Source organism: Ursus maritimus, unplaced genomic scaffold (genome assembly GCF_017311325.1).
Source record: "Ursus maritimus isolate PB19 unplaced genomic scaffold, ASM1731132v1 scaffold_23, whole genome shotgun sequence".
Classification (NCBI taxonomy): domain Eukaryota; kingdom Metazoa; phylum Chordata; class Mammalia; order Carnivora; family Ursidae; genus Ursus; species Ursus maritimus.
In genome coordinates this window covers 32,081,259-32,100,228 of record NW_024424786.1, presented here as the reverse complement: position 1 = coordinate 32,100,228, position 18,970 = coordinate 32,081,259, and the positions used below count along the sequence as shown (strand labels likewise).

Sequence of the window (18,970 nt, the reverse complement as noted above, 5' to 3'; positions counted from 1 at the left end):
AAAGTCATTACAATGTGCTAGTAATTGTACTAAGGACCTTAAAGGGATTTTAAAAATTTAAGGCACATAATGAACCTATGAGATGATACTATTAATATTCCCCAGAGTCACAAAGAGATCATCGACAAGACTAGGCAGCTAGTAACTGGTATAATAGAGTTTGATCGTGCTAAGATGCTTTACTGACCCTACAATGACTGTGACCAGCACTTCCACACACAACACAGAGTAAGCACTTAGTAAGTGTATCTGAATTTTTATTAAAATAATAAAATAATGTACCACGTATTTCAAAATTACACTGAGATTTTGAATTGTGTACTTAGGATACATACTTTTACTTTCCAACTTATACAGTCCACTGTTACTAGAACCTCAATTGCATCAACAAAATAAATGAATAAGATAATTTTTACAGTTTTGATTATTGATGATGGCAAAGTAACATAAAATTTAATGGATTTATTTTCATGTTTTATTGAAATACCCTTATAATTCTTTTTCACTGCCTAGCCAATTGAATTTTTGTGCTTTTGATGTCAGAAACACTGCGAGGAGGACTGATTATTTCCCTGTGTGCGCACGCGTGTGTGCATGTGAAAGGACAGAGGACGATGGCTGAAGAATGTGCCATGGCCACAGTGTCAAACCTAATTAGATCTGCATCTTCAGGATTGAGAAGGAGAGGCAATTTTATGTACGATGCATTTGCCAGATGTCCAGCATGATCTCATGTTCACCACCTCAGACTTTGAATCCAGAGGGTCTGAGTTTGAATTCCAGGTGTACCTTTCACAGGCTATGTGACTTTGGGTTAGACACTTATCTCACTGGAACTTAGATTCTTCCCCTATAGTACAACTATTTTATCATACATCAGTAATACATAGTTACTATTATTATCACAATTAGTAATATTGCAATTATTCACTATTACTATTAGAAACATTCTGACACAATTTACAAAGAAACTTGGCAATATCTCCAGGACAAAGCATTCAGATCACAATCTTTAGATCGAAGTCATTGATACTCAAGGACAAAGTAAAACAACAGCTCACAGCACAAAACTCTGTGACACTGAAATATAAGTTCTACACTCTGGGCCGTCATCCATGGCATTGACGTGTTCATGCACGTAGACAACTTGTTACAGCTGAACTGGTTGTGTGAGAGACTTGATGAAGATCATATATTCAGTGGGATTCAGGGATTAAGTTAATATAAAATGTTACTTATATTTCCTCCAAGACTCGATTCACGCCTAAGGGAATGTCCTATTTTCCACCCACATGCATAACATGTGGAAGAGGATGCAAAAGGGGCATAGTTCACAGAGATAGCACTGTCCTCATTTTAGAAATACTGAGTTGTGCTTCTCCGGTTCTTGGCTTAAAGCTGTGATTTTTCAAAACTCCTTTTACACTGTGGTAGACACAGTTCCAAAATGTCCCTCAGGATTTCCTGCCCTAGCCCCGGGGACTGGAGATATGATAATATAGCACATGTTAAATGTTAAATGTCGAATTACATGTCTAAAGAGATTTCAACAATGTAATTAAGGTTACTGGTATGTTGACTTTGAGTTACATGTTTCTATCCTAAGTTCTTTAAAAGAAGAGAATTTTCCTGACTGGTAATAGAAGAGTAAGTAAGAGAGATTCAAGGTGCAATTAGAATTAAACGCACCATCCCTGGCTTTGAAGACAGAGAGGCCACATGCAAAGCCCTCTGGGAGCTGAGAGCCAACCCTCTCCCCCCCTTCCCCCTAACATCCAGCTAGGAAATTTCTGGCGACAAAGACCCTGTCTTGAAGCTCCATTTTCCTTTCTAATGAATGAACTCTTGACCTGACCAGAGCACTAATTGTTTTTATAAGCAATTGCTCATACAGAACAACTATCATTGGGACCATAAAACTATTGATAAGAACTTTATGAGGACAGAAAAGTTAACTACTGCATACCAGGAACAGTTTTGTTTGACACCATCAGTAGAATAATCAATTAGATAGTAATTAAAAACAGGGTGACTGGGTGGCTCTGTGGGTTAGGGTCAGACTCTTGATTTCAGCTTGGGTCATGATCTCAGGGTTGTAAGATCCTGCCTTGTGTTGGGTGTGGGGCCTGCTTGGGACTCTCCCCCTCCCTCTGTATCTGACCCTCCTCACCTCCCTGCACTCTCTCTCTCTCTTGCTCTTGCTCTCCTTAAAAAAAAAAAAAAAGATAGTAATCAAAAGCAACTCCATCTGTCACTACCAAATGAAGTTTTTTTTTGTTTTTGTTTTTTCTTTTTCTCTGCTCTTTTTTATTTAAATCATGTGATTACTCCTTTCTTCTTTCTCAAAAAAGAACCCTTTGCTTTCCCCACATGGGCAGGACACTTTTCCTGGTTCCACCAAAATCTGTGCTCCCCAAATTGCAATTCTGAGACCTCGAATACTGGCCTGTGTTGTTTTTCAGTTTCTCCTCCTTTTCTCTGTTGAAACAACAAGGGGACTTTGAAAAAACAAAGTTTATCACTCACAAGTCACAGAGGGTACATCACAGGCCTGGGGCCACAGTTTGGTCACAGGTACACAGTAACAGGGAGAGACAGAAAGAGCTCACCAATCAGAGGTTCTGTCTTTATTGGTGTCAAGAGTGGGGTATCAAGGTTTGGGGGTTCACTACTGGTGAGTTTAAAACATAATGTACAGGCAGAAAAACATAGGGTCACTCAAATGGTCACTTAGAGGTCCCCCAGGGCTTTCCAAAAGGGGGACTTTACTGGTGGGGCAGCCTGGCCCCTCACCTAGTGGTGTATGTGGCCTTATATTCATTGCAGATGAGATGTCTTTGAAATGGATGCCCCAGCCATCAAAGCTTAATGTTAGTACTTTCCATTATAATCCAAAAAAGCCAGTACTTCTGCCTGACTCAGTCAGTTAAGGGTCTGCCTTTGGCTCAGGTCATGATCCCAGGGTCCTAAGATTGAGTCCTGCCTGGGGTTCCTTTCTCATCAGAGAGCCTGCATCTCCCTCTTCCTGTTGATCCCCTGCTTGTGCACTCTCTCTCTCTCTCTCTCTCTTTCTCGTAAATAAATAAAATCTTTAAAAATAAAAAAAACACAAAACTAATTGTCAAGCACAAACACTGTTTCTAATAGGGTCACATTCTGAAGTACTGGGGATTAAGACTTCAACATATTCTTTTCTTGGGGGACACAATTCAACTCCTAACAGCAAATTTCAAGTCCCATGTAAGTGTTTCATGTCAAAAGATCCTACGTTCAGACATATGCATTTTTTACCATAAAGGTTGTTTTGTTTTTGTTGTTTTTGTTTCTTATTTTTTAATTATTACATGCAGCAATAGGCAAAATTATTTAATGTCAGTAAGTTTTTACCTAGCTAATCTCACGTGTTATTGTTTTCCCTGCCCACCAAGTTCGCCTTAGTTCTTCCAAAGTTTGAATCAAAATTTATCTTCAAGATAGCCCTTTTAAAAAGAACATCCATTTTTTTAAAAAATTGAAATATCTTGTGTAAATTTATGAGGTACAACATGTTTATTTGATACAGTAATATTGCCATAAAGAAAAATAAGAATTGCAAGCTGTAATAAGAACAGTGTAGTATCAGTAAATAGAAGTTATACCATTCTGCAATGCACATGGAGAAGTGTTTAAGAGCACTTGTAATAAAGGTATTTTTAAGAATGCTAAGAAGCATAAAATAAAGATAATACATACACACATAATGCATGCATACATACATACGTACCCTATGCTTAATCCTCAGTTGTCCTGTCAAGCTTTGATTCCTTCAGTTGGGCTTATTTTCTCTGAATATTTTATGTGAATATGGACATACTGATGACTTCCTAATGGGATACTTTATTACCTAGAAACTTGGGATCTAATCTCCTCAAACAATTTACTTTAGGGCCCTCTGAATGTGAACAGAGTTTAAAGCATATTCACCCCTATACTAGCACGCCCAAGAATAATACAGACTTTGAGGATATGCCCATACCTAAGATTAAAAAAAAAAGGACTATTGGGTCTTTCATACTTTTGGCAGCTCTCTCTTACAGTTCTTTCCACAGACCTAACAAATAGTTCTGTGAGTAAAGCAAACAACATATTCGATGAGGCATCTCCAATGATGTGGGTCTGCAGAACAAGCCGATCAGGATAGACCTCAACTCCAAACTTCTACTTCAACACACTGTGAAAACACCCCCATCATTTAGTGCTCCCCTAGGTCACACTTGTACATAATGGCCATAGAATCCTTCAATTCTCTCATGTATGACATATCGTCCTAGAGCAAACCTGGACTCTCTTGCTTGGTCTTCCCTGTGACTTGAACCTGGTTAGATGTTTGGAAGCAATGAAGGGTATGGGAGGAATCTCAGTAGGAAACCAAATACCATTGTCTGAATACTTGCTCCAATGAGGTAATCACAAGTGTCTAGGCAAGGGAAGACTGTTGCTGCCCTCTTTCAAGGGAGAAGGAGCTACTTATGACAACCAAGAGGATGCAAGATCATCTGAGTTCATAGCTCTCCCTCTTCCCCACACAAATGCATCTACTTTAGATGTCAGAGTCCTACTTTTTCCCTATCGAAACACTGACATCAAAAAAAAAAAAAAAATCCTGGTGAGGTGGCACATTCCATCACCTTTGCATTTCCACTGTCTTTATCACAAAATTCTGAACCGCAATTAGATCATGATCTCTGTTGGCAAAAGACATGGTAACAGCAGGCACAGGAGCTCTGTATCAAAAGCATGTCCAGAAGACGTTTTGAATAGAGTGTCCCTGAGGCAGTACCTAAATTAGATCCAACATACTCCCCTTTTCATATATGCCTTGTCTTGAAATAGGAGTTCAACTAAAACTCTGTCAACCAAGATTTACTAAAGTGTGACCCTTGCAAAAAGAAAATCAGCAGCTATGATCAATGATAAACTGCTTGAGATGGATAAATTCTGAATCTGAAAAAAAAATGATGTATATATGTCACTAGTGTTCATTTTGGAATTCATGGCATTCCATTCCCACACAGAGAAAGAGATTTTTTTTTTTCCCAAGGTCAGAAGTTCTTTTTTCTTTTTTTAAATTTTTATTTTAAGTAGGCTCCATACCCAACACGGGGTTTAAATTCAGGAGCCTGAGATCAAGAGTCACATGCTCTACTGACTGAGCCAGCCAGGAGCCCCTCAAACTAAGAAGTTCTAATATTCTGGGTATAATAAAGTAAATACAAACAGTAATTTTAATATAATTTAGTAATTAATAAGTAAAAATATGTTCAAAATAAATAAAAACACCCATGTTAAATTTTCTATATGGATAAAAGTACAAATAAGAAAACAGATTGAAATCAGAAAGATTCTTAGGGCTCATGTAACTCAATATTGCAATGTTGATGGATGGTGACAAAAGGTTCTATCCATCTCCACTGCACTAATACAGGTTTTCTTTAATAATAATTTTTTATTATGTTATGTTAGTCACCATACAGTACCTCCTTAGTTTTTGATGTAGTGTTCTATGATTCATTATTTGCATATAACACCCAGTGCTTCATGTAATATGTGCCCTCCTTAATACCCATCACCAGCCTATCCCAATTCCCGACCCGCCTCCCCTCTGAAGCCCTCAGTTTGTTTCCCAGCATCCATAGTCTCTCATGGTTCATTCCCCCGTCTCTTCCCCCCCCTTCATTTGAAGGAATGCATTAATACAGTTTTTATCCAAATATCTTGGTCTCTGTCAAGTTACTCTCTTTTCTAGATTGTATTAAAACTCACTGAGATAATTCATATCTGCAATGTAACTATTTCTGTTCCAAAGCCTAAAAAGATGCCTCTGAGTTTTAACCTTATCAATTATCACATTCAAATTCCTTATTTCAACCATTGGCTGCTTGTATGTTTTACTTCTAGCCCATATGAAAATATGTACTTAATTTGGACATGTATTCTTTAATCATAATAACCCAATAGTATAAACAAATTATTATAATTTGTATGACCTACTAAAAAACTTAATGCTTCCCCCAAATTAGAAGTGGTCATTGTAGAAGCAAAAGTAGTTTTTACAAAATGAATAATATGAGTATAACCCCAACTATCACAACCTTCCTAAGGTGAAAAGATTCCTTCAGAAAGGTAAATATTCACACTATGTTCTGCCACTCTTCTAGAAGGATTTAAATAAATATGAGAAGAATTTGAAGTATAACCCCAAGAAATAGAAGGGAGATTACCTAGTTTATAGATTGTCCCTTAAAAAATGAAGATTGTGCAATTATTTGAATCTGGTGCTTTCTGCTCAGTCAACCAAGAGCAACCAAGTTGAAGGTCCATTATCAGACATGATGTGACTGAAGTGTCTAATACAAGGAAGTTATTTGAAGGAGGAAAAGCCTGCCAGGCTGTGAATATAAGCCTATAAAAGTGTAACTCTAAACAGAGAACACGAGAAGTTAACATGAATAAGGGCAGGGAAATCACTAGATCACAACCACAGTGATGCTAGGCAGGCAAGAGAGGCAGAGACACAGCAGTGAACTTAGTGAACATCTAAGGCATGTGTCTTGACATGGCTGTTTGTACCTGGTGCTGTCACTTTCTCTATGTGAAACTGGCTCAATACTAACCAGTGCACATGTCCATTCGTGAAGGAAAGAATTCTTATGCCCCCTGATTATGTTAACAGCACAATAAAGGGTAACATTCTCAATAGAATTCTAGACAAATCCAAACTATAAAGAAACATTCGAAACACCCACTCATCTTTTGTCATCTGAGATCAACTTCCTTCTCCATAATTTACTCATGGCAGTTTTCACCTCTGCATTCCTCAGTGTGTAAATCAGAGGATTGATCAAAGGTGTTCCAAGTGTATAAAACACAGCTATCATCTTATCCATGGGGAAGGTGGTTGCAGGGCGTGTGTATATAAATATGCAAGGACCAAAGAACAAGATGACCACAATGATGTGGGAGATGCAGGTGGAGAGGGCTTTTCTCCTCCCTTCAGCACTGTGGTTTCTCAGAGAATACAAGATGATAACATAGGAGCACATCAGCATGACAAAACTCACTGTACAAATGGCCCCACTATTGGACACCAACAGGAGATTGATCACATAGGTGTCTGCACAGGCAAGTTTCAACAAGGGCTGCAAGTCACAAAAATAGTGATCAATCACATTGGGACCACAGAAGGGTAAACTCAAGGCAAGAAAAATCTGAATTAAAGAATGCACACAGGACCCCAACCAGGCCATTGCCACCAGCACAGAGCAGACCTGTCAACTCATGATGGCTGTGTAGTGCAGGGGCTTACAGATGGCCACATAGCGGTCAGCGGCCATGAGGATAAGGATGAAGATCCCCAGGCAGCCAAAGAAATGTAGTGAAAAGACTTGTATCATGCACTCACTGAAAGAGATTGTGGTCTTCTTCAAAAGGGCATCCACAATCATTCTAGGGGCTATGGAAGTACAGAAGCAGGTGTCCGATAAGGATAGGTGGAAAAGGAAGAAGTACATTGGACTCCCAAGTGTCCGGCTAGTCGTGATAGTAGTAGTAATCAGAAAGTTACCCAGCAACATCCCCAAATAGAAAAGCAAGAAAGTGACAAACACTATTTTCTTCCTAACAGGATCCTGGGTCAACCCAAGCAGAATGAACTCAGTCACATTATTATTCAGCTGCATGATTTCATGAGCGAGGAGGAGCCTGAGTGTGAATTTGTTGATCTGCAAAACATAAAGGAATTAATTCATGGTGTGATATGTGATTTTATGGAATATTTTAATAAAAATAAATATTCCTCCTCATGAATATTTTAGGGGTGAGTTCCTACAAGTCACCTCAATAGTTTGTTCTTGCATTTATAATGACCACGTCATAGGGTCATTATGAATCTCAACAAGCTTGTGAAGGTTATAGCTGCCTAGAGCCCTCTTCAGGTACAATCTTGTAGCATTTAAGGGATTCTGATTAATTTTGTCAATTCTATGAATATAAAGTTAAAAGATATGGCTGAATTTTACTATTACTGTCATTATTTTTTCATATTTAATAAATCTTTGGGCCCATGTTTTGATGGTGTATCATTTGGCATTTTGGATATATTTGACCAACCCTGGAGGCTCATGATATAAATATAAAATCACACCTCATTTTCACTCTATAAAGAACATCTTCTTTATGCATGTATTTATCACCATGTATCTGTTACACATATTTATAGAGAATATTTTTGTGTATTTTATATATATGCTATATATAAGAAATGTATATTTTTATAAATATATAATATGTCCTCCTTCACTAAACATTTGCTCCCTGATATTACAGCTTGAAAAGAAGAACAGGAACTACTTATAGCTTCTAAATAATATGCTAGTACCTTGAAATGCCCGTATGATATTTAGTATTTGACATACACTAATGCAGATAAGTGAATGAATGTTCTTTGATAGTTGACATCCATAAAAATGATCATCTTAATATCTGCATTTCTAATTTTCTCCCTCCCATTTCTGAAAAGCACTCCTTAGTGGACCCAAAATCCCTGAGGTATGTATAAATGAAAAGGGTATATTATCACTCAGTATCTCATGTTTTCACTAATCCAAATTTTAGTTAAAGCACTTTGACTCTGAGGTCATTTGGGGACATGTCACCACACAGTTCATATAGGACCAGATTATGATTGTAATCCCCAGGAAGGTTTCTATTATCCAGGTACCAAAAATCCCATCTCCTTGTAACAAAGCAGAGATTCAGAAGAGGGAGGCAGATATAGTTTTAGACAAGAAGAATAGTAAATAATCAGAACTGACTTCATTTTTTTTTTCTATCCTGGCAAAGTCCATGATCATCCAGCTTTGAAAATTCACTCCTTTCAAATGAAGATTTCCTTTTTCAAATTTGGGGGAAAAAATTACCACTAACTTCACTTCCAAGAACAAATTTTTTTCTTTATACCTTTTCTTGTCAAGATGGAGTTGAAAGTTCACTACATGAAAGTAAAAATATAACCTGAAATGTAATGGATTGAAATGTAATTTGGAAGACTTACTTATCCCGTTGTGTTCCTTCTCAAAGTCATCCATACCTTCAATATCTGTCTTGAAAATTGTGAGTGTCCACAGCACAGATAGACTAAACAGACAGAAAATTTCCCTTATATATGTTTTCCCCTCCCTTGGTAGTTTCTTCTCCCCAATATACTTGAATTGTACCTTATCTTCCTCCAAATAAAAAACCACTCTTAGGAAAGTGTCTGATGAGGTTATTTACTTTAGAATTCCTTTTTTTTTTTCTTTTTTTTTTTGCTTAATTCTCTTTGGATTGTGTAATCTTTTTCAAAGATTTTAAACGACAAAGCAAATGAGTCAGTGTCATACTTAGTACAATAAGCTCATTCTTTCCTTATTCATTTGAAAGAGTGATCCGTCATAAAATATTTGTACTTGAAAATATAGCCCATGATTGTGACCACACTTTTGAGTATGTGGTTTTGGTTTCTATGTTATCAATCCTTTAGACTGTTCATTCCTACAATAAATTATATACACATGTGGACATATATTTTTAAGATAAATTAAGAATCATAAATATATATGGTTTCAATAACTTGTTAGTAACTGTGAGTTCTCATCAAATATTTAATCCACACTTTAATCAATAATCTCATTCCTTCCTAGAATATCATTTCATTTCTACCTACTTCAATTGTCTTAAAACTTCAGGACCCGGATTCTAAGAACTCTCCTCTGGAGGCCTTCAGTAATTACTTTGTGATTAAAAAAAATTCTCACTCCTATTCTCCAACGGCATCCTTTATAGCTCTTCTTATACTATAACATATGATGCTTACATTCAATTACATGAGTGCTTTCTTTAGCTTCTCTTTGGAATAAGAATCATCGAAAACTATTTATTCTCAGGATTTTATTCTCCATAGTTCCAATCCCAATGCCTTGTACCATGTAGGTACTAACTATTTTTAATTAAATTTTCTCCATTACCTCTTCAAATACAGTTTTTACCTTATAGTTTTAGTAATACTCTGATTATAAAACACATTCACATCGCTAATCCCCTGCAGCTCTCTATCTATTACATATGGCAGACAGACAAATATACTCCCAATTTATAAACTCAGGGTGTAAGCTGAGATCAATTTTAAACAATGTAGTAATCATGGAGTAGAAGATGGTGTATTCTGGAGAACATCACACAGCCATGTAAGATTTGGGGACTCTGACACCCATAAAAATGATCATCTTAAACATTAGCATTTTTACATGAATCTTTAATCCATAAAGAGAGCAAGGAGAGCCTTGACATTTTTCATATCTTCCTGCAACTGAAGCATGTTTTTGTCCATGTCTTTGTGGAGGACCACAAGTCCATTTTTTCCAAAGACATGTTAACACTTTTCATCTGGTTCTCCAAGGAATCTGACGTACAAATGAGCTGCAATGATCTGGAGACAAATAGCACTAGTGAAAGAGCATATCTTTTAATACATATTGTACTTACCTCGACTTTTCAAACAAGTTTAGCTAACTTTAGAATGGCGAAAGTTGTCAGCACAGTAACAAACAAATTACATGTTGGGTTTGGAGGTGGCTCATTCTATCCTAAAAATCTGTTTCACTGCAGCGGCCATGGTGAAAACCTCTGCTTTCCTTCAGGGCTTTGTTCAACTACCCAACCCTCTGTGATTTGGTTATACTAGACTTCCATCTCTGCGAGAATCCCTACACTCATTTCTATGCAAACTCCACCTTCTCTGTGGGAAGGTTAATATGCTGTCCCCAGAATTTTTATCCCTTAAAAGCCCAAACTGAAGAAGAATTAAAAAAGAAACCATTCCACATATATGGTGCATTACTTTTCATTTTCATGATATCATGTTGCCTCCACATTGCCATGTTTCCTCCAAACTTTCCATGAGAAATAGTTATTCAGCTCTCAGACTAAATCTCAGATGTGTGTCAACAGCAAATTAAATTCTTACAATATTATTTTGGAAACACGTAAAGAATAATAATTCCATACTGTAATGTACAACGTTCTATTTATTTTTTTAGATATATTTATTTATTATATAGAGAGAAAGCAAGAAGGGGAGGGGCAGAGGGACAGAGAGAGAGAGAATCTCAAGTAGACTCCCCACTGAGTGTAGAGCTGGAAGTGACACTCAGTCCTGGGACCCCGAGATCATGACCAGAGCTGAAATCGAGAGTCAGCTGCTCAACAGGCGGAGGCACCCAGGCACCCCACAAATTTCTATTTAAAACTGTCACTTGAAGATGGGAAAGCTGGCATTCTCCAGAAGCTGTCAAGGTCACTGCCTCAATCAACTTTTCTCTAATTTCTCACCAGGCATAAGCTCTTCTAACTTTTAATATCCATACTGAAGACTTACGCTCCTCAGCTACCTTACGTGAAAAGCATTTATGAATATTTCTACATTCTGCTTCCTTAAGAAACTATAATAAACCTTACAGCATGAAATTCATCCTTCCATCCCCACACAACAATGGAAAGCCACACAAAGACTTTCACATACCTGGTACTCATAAAATATTGCTGAGTTCAAAAGATTATTTTCTTCCAAAGCTTATATTTCATTTTATTTCTTTTTGATATGAACAGTAAACTTTTGAAAAAAATATTCTTTTTTCCTGTTCCCTCCTCAGAGAAAGTGGGAGAAATAGTTACAAGACCTATGGAAATATATTTTTAAATATGTTGGATTATTCTATAATGATGCCTTTCTGAGTACGAAGTGTAAGCGATCTGTCACTTACCTGTTAGAACACCATAAATTAGTGCCAAGTATTTCCATCCCTTTTTGAAAGCAGCCTTTCCATAGAACACCAAAAAAAAAAAAATGCCCTTTCTGCACCCCAAAGGGACTATGTTAAAACATAATGATATAAAATATTAGCACCCTAGAGAATATTATTCCCTAAAGTCTTCCCTTCTTTATTAGTCAGAAACATCCCAGATGTTGTAATATGTTTAACTTTTGGTTCAACCACTTACTGCACAGTAGAATAAGATAACCCTCCTCAGACTCAGGTTTGGTGGTTTTAGGTGCTTATTGGTATTAGTTACCTGGGCTGACCAAAGATACAGGGGAAAAAGGAAAATACAAATTGATGGTGCTTGAGGACAGGAAGAAGAAAAAACAGTGTCTTGACAAAAGAGGATGTGGGTCTTCAAGAAACTGCTCTGATCCTACCCTTTCCCCTAAGTTGATCTTCTGTGCTTTAGCTAGCTTCTCTAGCTCTTGTAATTTTTTTGCAAGTACAATCCAGGAAAGACAATATAGTCTTTCAAAACCAGAGGTTTGTTCTGTGTGCTATAGCCAAGCCCCCCCCCCTCAAAGAACCGCAGATTTGTAGAAAGTGATCTGAGGATTCATATGTATACTGAATAGATATCTCATATTTTTTAACAAATTCATTTCCACTTGTTTTGTTAACTAATATTAGTAAAAAGACACTTGTTAAGGAATTCATTTTATTGAAATAATTTTATTACACTGTATTTATTAAATGCCTTTAATAAACTATTTCTTTATCACTTTATATGTTATATCTTTTCATTCACATAACTATTCCATGAAGTAGGTATTAACAATGACATTTCACATGAGAAAAAAAAACAAACAAACTTAGAACTCATGAAAATCAAGCAGCTTGTCAAGTTGCACATTCAGTAATTTCAGTGTGGAGATCTGTATTAATGAATATCTTTTTTTCATAGTTTTTCCTCATTCCACACATTTTCCTGACACCAGCCTAAATTGAAAACCAGGAAGTACTAGAAAGTGGTGATGAAGGAAATTCCTAATGGCTAGCAATGGTATCTCAGTTTGAGGTGTTTAGAATTAATAGTAAAGCAATGAGAATAGCTTGAAACACAGGTAGGTAGCCATAGAATATATGAGTGAAATGTTGAGTGGGCACTTGGATTTTTTTTTTAAGTGTGAATTTCAAGTTAGCACTGTAGAACTAGATTTTGATATTACTACTTGTAAATGATAGTTAAAAACAAGAAATTAAGTGAGGTCGCTCCACATCTCCCCCCCCCTCCAATCAGATAGATAGTTTGGAGAAGTAAGCCAACAACAAAATGTAGGATTACATCAATATTTAAAAGAGTACTTGAGGATTCTTAAGAAACACAAGAATCATGAGTAAAATCACAAGAGGACAGTGATTTGGAACCCAAAGGAGTAGAGTTTCAGGAAGGAGTGAATTTTCTGCATAAGAAGACCACCCAAACACTAGTGCCTAAAACTCAGATGCATACAAATTCTGATTGAAATGATCAGTTACTGGGAAATTAAAAATAAGAAAATTTTTCATGAGAATCAGAAACCAGGAATTCTGATTTTATTCCTCAAAATCTTCACAAGTTCCATAAACTTTAAATACTCATTGAGGGTGGAAATTACCACTATCTTATTCTCCACCATATCTACTAGTAAGCATTTATAAAAAGCATTTCATATTATGCATTAAGTTATCTATTGGTTATTAAGTGAATGAATGAATTGAACAAGTAAACCAAATTAAAAAAGGGTTTGAGTCGGGGGTACCTGGGTGGCTCAGTCAGTTAAGTGTCTGCCTTCCACTCAGGTTATGATCCCAGGGTCCTGAGATTGAGTTCAGCATCAGGCTCCCAGCTCACTGGAGACCCTCTCTCTCTCTCTCTCTCTCTCTCTCTCTCTGTCTTTCATGAATAAATAAATAAAATCTTTTTTAAAAAAAGTTTTGAGTGATAATTTATAATTACTCCTGAAAAATTACCCACATGATGGTAGAAGAAATAAGTTGAAAAGATTCTTTCTGGACTACTCTAAAACTACTAATTTACAAAGACAGCAGATTGAAGAGAGTTCAGGTCTTGGGAGACAACTAATAATCGTCTAGGAGTCCCTCCAGTGGTGTGCCTCAGTAGCACTTAGTGTCAATGGCACTGAGACACTGAATCCCACTAAACATCAAATAGGACCTTGAAAATGTCAGGTTGTCTTCATAATACATTGTGATAGTTTACATGAAGTGGTGTAGAATGTAGCATCAATAGGGAGGACCTTTGGTGGACATTTGCTGGTTTGATGAAACATATCTAACACTTCAGCAGGTACACCTTGCCTGCCTCCTGAAGATGCTAGAGATGAGCTATAAAAACCGTCTTAGTGAACGCTGATTGATACTACCTGAAAGGAGTTTGTCTTCCTTCTTTGAAGGAACTTTGATTTTTCCTCTGAGGACCCACAAATTCTCCATTTGTAGTATGAGTTAGGAGTAGCGTTATGCATCAAGGGTGGGAATATGACTCCTGTGTGGTTGTTCAGAAAGCATTTCCCCCCGTTGTAATGATTAGGTCAGGGATCTATTAGCAAATGAGATGCAAACTCAAAATGTTTGCTTGGACTCTTGAAAAAAGTCATTTTTTTTTCCTAATAGAGATGATCTTGCCGTAAGTGGGGAGAGTGCAATAAGAGGGGAGAGCCTGAACTAAAATGGAGCCAACCCAACAGGAAGCCAGCAGACAAGCAGAAGAAACACATTCTTATCATAAAATTTTAACTATAGAATTCACATATTTCCAACTATCTTACCATCTTTTATTTTATTCATTTATATTACTGTTTTTTACATTTATTTAAATAATATAATGAATACTTGTAAATTTAACTCTATCCCAAGAACTAAAATATTACCAAAAATTAAATTGATTTTTGCTCATCCTTATATTGTTCCCTGCTTCACCCTAAAGGTAAAGAATATCCTGAATTTTTAATGTACTGTTACCTTGTTTCCTGAAAATATCTTTATCATATATATCTATATCTATATCTATCTATCTATATCACATATATATGGTATATATGCATATGAAGAATATATATATATTCTTCAGTTTTTCATAGTTTTGAATTTTAAAGAATGTAGCAGACTATATGCAGACTTCTGGGAATTGATTTTCTTTTTTCATTCAACATTATATATGTTATAAAGTTTTATATTGTTTTTTGAATAAGTTGTAGATTCATTTTTACTGTCATAAAATACTCTATTGTATGATTATCTCAAAATGTATTTACCCATTATCCTGTCAAAGAATATTTGATTACTATGTACAATAACTATGAACATTTATAAACATGTCTCCTACAAATGTAATTGGCATGTGGCAGGATGTGGCAATATTCAACATTATAAAATAATATCATAAATTTCCACAAGGGGTCTAGGAGATGCAATTGAACTATGTGCCAAAAAAGAAGAGACTAGATCTAATACCTGCACTTGATGACGGAAGAATTCAGTTAAAAAAAATGTTCTATTTTGCTATTGTTATTTTAATTAAAAGCACGGATAAATTTGTAGTCCAAAAAACAATCTGGGTCTATATTTTTCACTATCAATTAAAAAATGTCAATTGCTAGCGATATAATGGGACAGATGGTAGCCATACTTATGATGAACACAGCATAATGTATAAAATTGTCAAACCACTAAGTTGTACACCTGAAATTAACATTGTGTGTGAATTATACTCGAATTTATTTTTTTATAATAACTTTTTATTATGTTATGTTAGTCACCGTACAGTATATCCTTAGTTTTTGATGCAGTGCTCCATGATTCATTATTTGCGTATAACACCCAGTGCTCCATGCAATACGTGCCCTCCTTAATACCCATTCACCGGCCTATCCCAGTCCCCCACTCCCCTCCCCTCTGAAGCCCTCAGTTTGTTTCCCAGAGTCCATAGTCTTTCATAGTTCATTCCCCCTTCTGTTTACCCCCCTTCATTCTTCCCTTCCCTCTCCTACCGATCTCCCTGCTATTTCTTATGTTCCATAAATGAGTGACTCAAATTAAAAAATTGCCAATTCTTAGCCACTTTATCTGTGTCATATTTAGAATAAAATTTTTGAGCACTAAAACAGACTGATGTCCTGTGAATGGAAAAGAGTTTCTATGAAACAGAAGAACTTTCCCTTATTTATTGGATAATATTAGAATATGTGATCTAGAAAGTTAGATTTGACATATATGATTGTACTTCTATTAACAAGAAGCGTATGTATAAAAATATTTCCATCCACTCCTACACACCTATGTTAATTAAAGATGACTTGCAGAGGGTAGGCAAAACATGGTAACGAATTAGAGAATTGCATAATATCATAAATTTCTTTGTTCTCCAGAACATAGCCTGGGTTCAAAAGCCTAGTCAAGGAGAATAAGATCTTCTGTTTGGAAAATGATAAAGAAATGCATATTTTTTACTGTCTTATTGATAGGTTACAAACCTCCATAAGTAGATGAACTTCCAGAACATTGAGGCCTAAGTGGACCTAGTACCTTCTAATAGATTGCCTGCAGAACCTCTTAAAGAACTTAGAAGTGGAGAACTCTAAAAAGATAGCCTAATTAAAATAGATTTACCTTCATCCTATTTCATAATTAAAAAACCCAATTTGAAAAGGTAGTGGAGGGAGTTGAATAGGTGAAGCAGGAGGAACTTTGGAACAGTAAAAACAATCTGTATGATACTATAATGATGGATATAGGTCATTATACATTTGTCCAAACCCACAGAATATACAAGAGCAAGAGTGAACCTTAAGGTGAACCATGGACCCTGAGTGATTGTGATGTGTCAGTGTAAGTTCAACTGACACAAAGATATGACTCTGGTGGGGAATGATGATAATGAGAAGGCTGTGCATGTGTGGGGGCAGGAAATTCATGGGAAATTTCTATGTCTTCCTCTCAATTTTACTGTGAACATAAAAGTACTCTAATAAAATGATTTACTATCTGATGTATAGACTTTTATACACATACACCAGGTATTTCTCTGAGCTACAATTTATTGGGGTCATGATTTATCCTGAGGCTAAGACAGTGATGTATTCTTTAGGTCAGCCTTACTTACAGATGCCTTGGAACTCCAGCCCCTGCCTTTGGTGCATGACACAGGGAAAGAAAAAGTGGATTCCCTGAGGTACACAGCAAACTGTGGTCAATAACTCCTTCCCACATGGTCTCTTGGTCTCCAAGGCTGATGCAATCCTTTAATTATCAGAATGTGTGGTGCCAAAACCACCTCCACACTAACAGGCACTTTGTTTATCAAGTCCCCAGTGACAACTTCTTCCAACAGCCAATGGTTTCTTGGCAAGAAGCTTCAGAGCCAAATCCTACTATTGAGCTACTGAAAAGGTTCGTACAAGCAGATCTCAGTTCCCCCAACATAATGAAAGAAATTGCACCAGCCACCTTGAATGATGTCTCCAGTGCCCTGCCCAGTCATGAACTGCAACTGAGGCCTCCTGTCTTTCTCCCTATCCATGAGCTCATGCCAGCTCCCTGCATTTACATGGAACGTCTTCCTGAGATCACTCTTCTGCTTCCTATCACTCAGAGCATGGGCACAGTGCCATCTACACATTCAAGACTTGTGTAATCCATTGAAGTGTCCACTGTTTACTCAAATGGCACTTAAGTGTACCTTGGTGATGTGCAAATCACTGTTCTCAAATTTGCAGAAGACTTTTAAATAGGGATGCTCTGAAGCTCAGCTTCAGTCTTGGTATTCAGCCAAAATAATTTATCAGTTTAGACTTCAGCATTTGAAAGGCTAAGAGACCAGGGCCTGCATCAGTGTCATTTCTGGTTGTCTCTGCCCTTCAGGAATAGGACTGCATTGGACTGGGTCCAATCTGCCTAATGGTACAATTACAGATTAGTCATGGCATTCAGATTCACTGTCGATATATGAATATTTACTTTCAAGTATTAATTACCATTCTAAGTGTGACTTGGAGAAAATACCTCGTTATTTGTTTTTATTTTTTTCACTTTGGTTTTCTTTTGGGTTTGAAATATTTTGGATATGATTTGGACCATCATTCTTATAATACAGATAATTAGAATACTAACCTCTTTCCCAAAATGTGAGCACACACATGACAGCCACAGCTGCAACGGACAGCAAATCACTTCAGGAACAGGCACAAATAGGATCACAAAGCAAATGAAATCGCACAAGTTCTTTTCACAATTTTTTTTAAATCTAATGCCTCATTGATGAAGAAAAGAATCCTATTTTTGATTCTTGCCTCAAACTAATTAGAGAAATTATTTAATAGGGCTAGCACAGTCCTGTGGTATTTAAATTATAATATTTGCTGAAATGTTTAAATCTCTTAACGAATGAAATTTATCTTTAGAAATATTTTTACTTTTTGTTTGGTTTGGACATTTGTAGAGAATAATGAGCACTGAAAAAAGGTCTTGATGAATCCCCGCAATGAGGCATTGAAGAAAGTTTCCAGCATAGGGCGGAAAGGAGGAAGAAAAGAAAGAAACATTAAGATGCAGGTTACTGGGTCAAGTTAGAAATTCACTCTGCTAAAGGAAGGAAAACCAGCTTTTTGGGAAACCATCTGAGGATAGTAAATGCTCTAGGTACCACTTTTGGTACCCGCAGAGATCTTCAAAATAATCTCTCCAGATTGCTTCCCAGCAGAGCATGCTACAGCAGAAAACGACCTGTGGTTCATTCCCCCTTCTGTTTACCACAAGAGACTATGGACACTGGGAAACAAACTGAGGGCTTCAGAGGGGGGTGGGGGATTGGGATAGGCTGGTGATGGGTATTAAGGAGGACACATACTGCATGGTGCACTGGGTGTTATAGGCAAACAATGAACCATGGAACTCTACATCAAAAACTAACTTAACATAATAACAATTTTAAAAAATAAAAAATAAAAGCTAAAACTTAAAAAAAAAAAAAAGGAAAAGAAAATGACCTGTGGTTCCCAGCCACTGAAAGAAGACTGAAGAATTAAAAAATGACAAGATTTCTATCCTTGCTGTGTGTTGATAAACTTGGAGCA

At 36.6% G+C, this 18,970-nt stretch overlaps 1 non-coding gene and 1 pseudogene across 1 annotated transcript; both read right to left on the bottom strand.

Moving 5' to 3' along the window:
• Positions 1–4,063: 4,063 nt before the first annotated feature.
• Positions 4,064–4,188, bottom strand: LOC121104873. Its single transcript, XR_005837247.1, has one exon. It is a non-coding gene; the product is annotated as a small nucleolar RNA SNORA18 (small nucleolar RNA).
• Positions 4,189–6,785: 2,597 nt separating this feature from the next.
• Positions 6,786–7,718, bottom strand: LOC103672253 (annotated as a pseudogene).
• Positions 7,719–18,970: the final 11,252 nt, after the last annotated feature.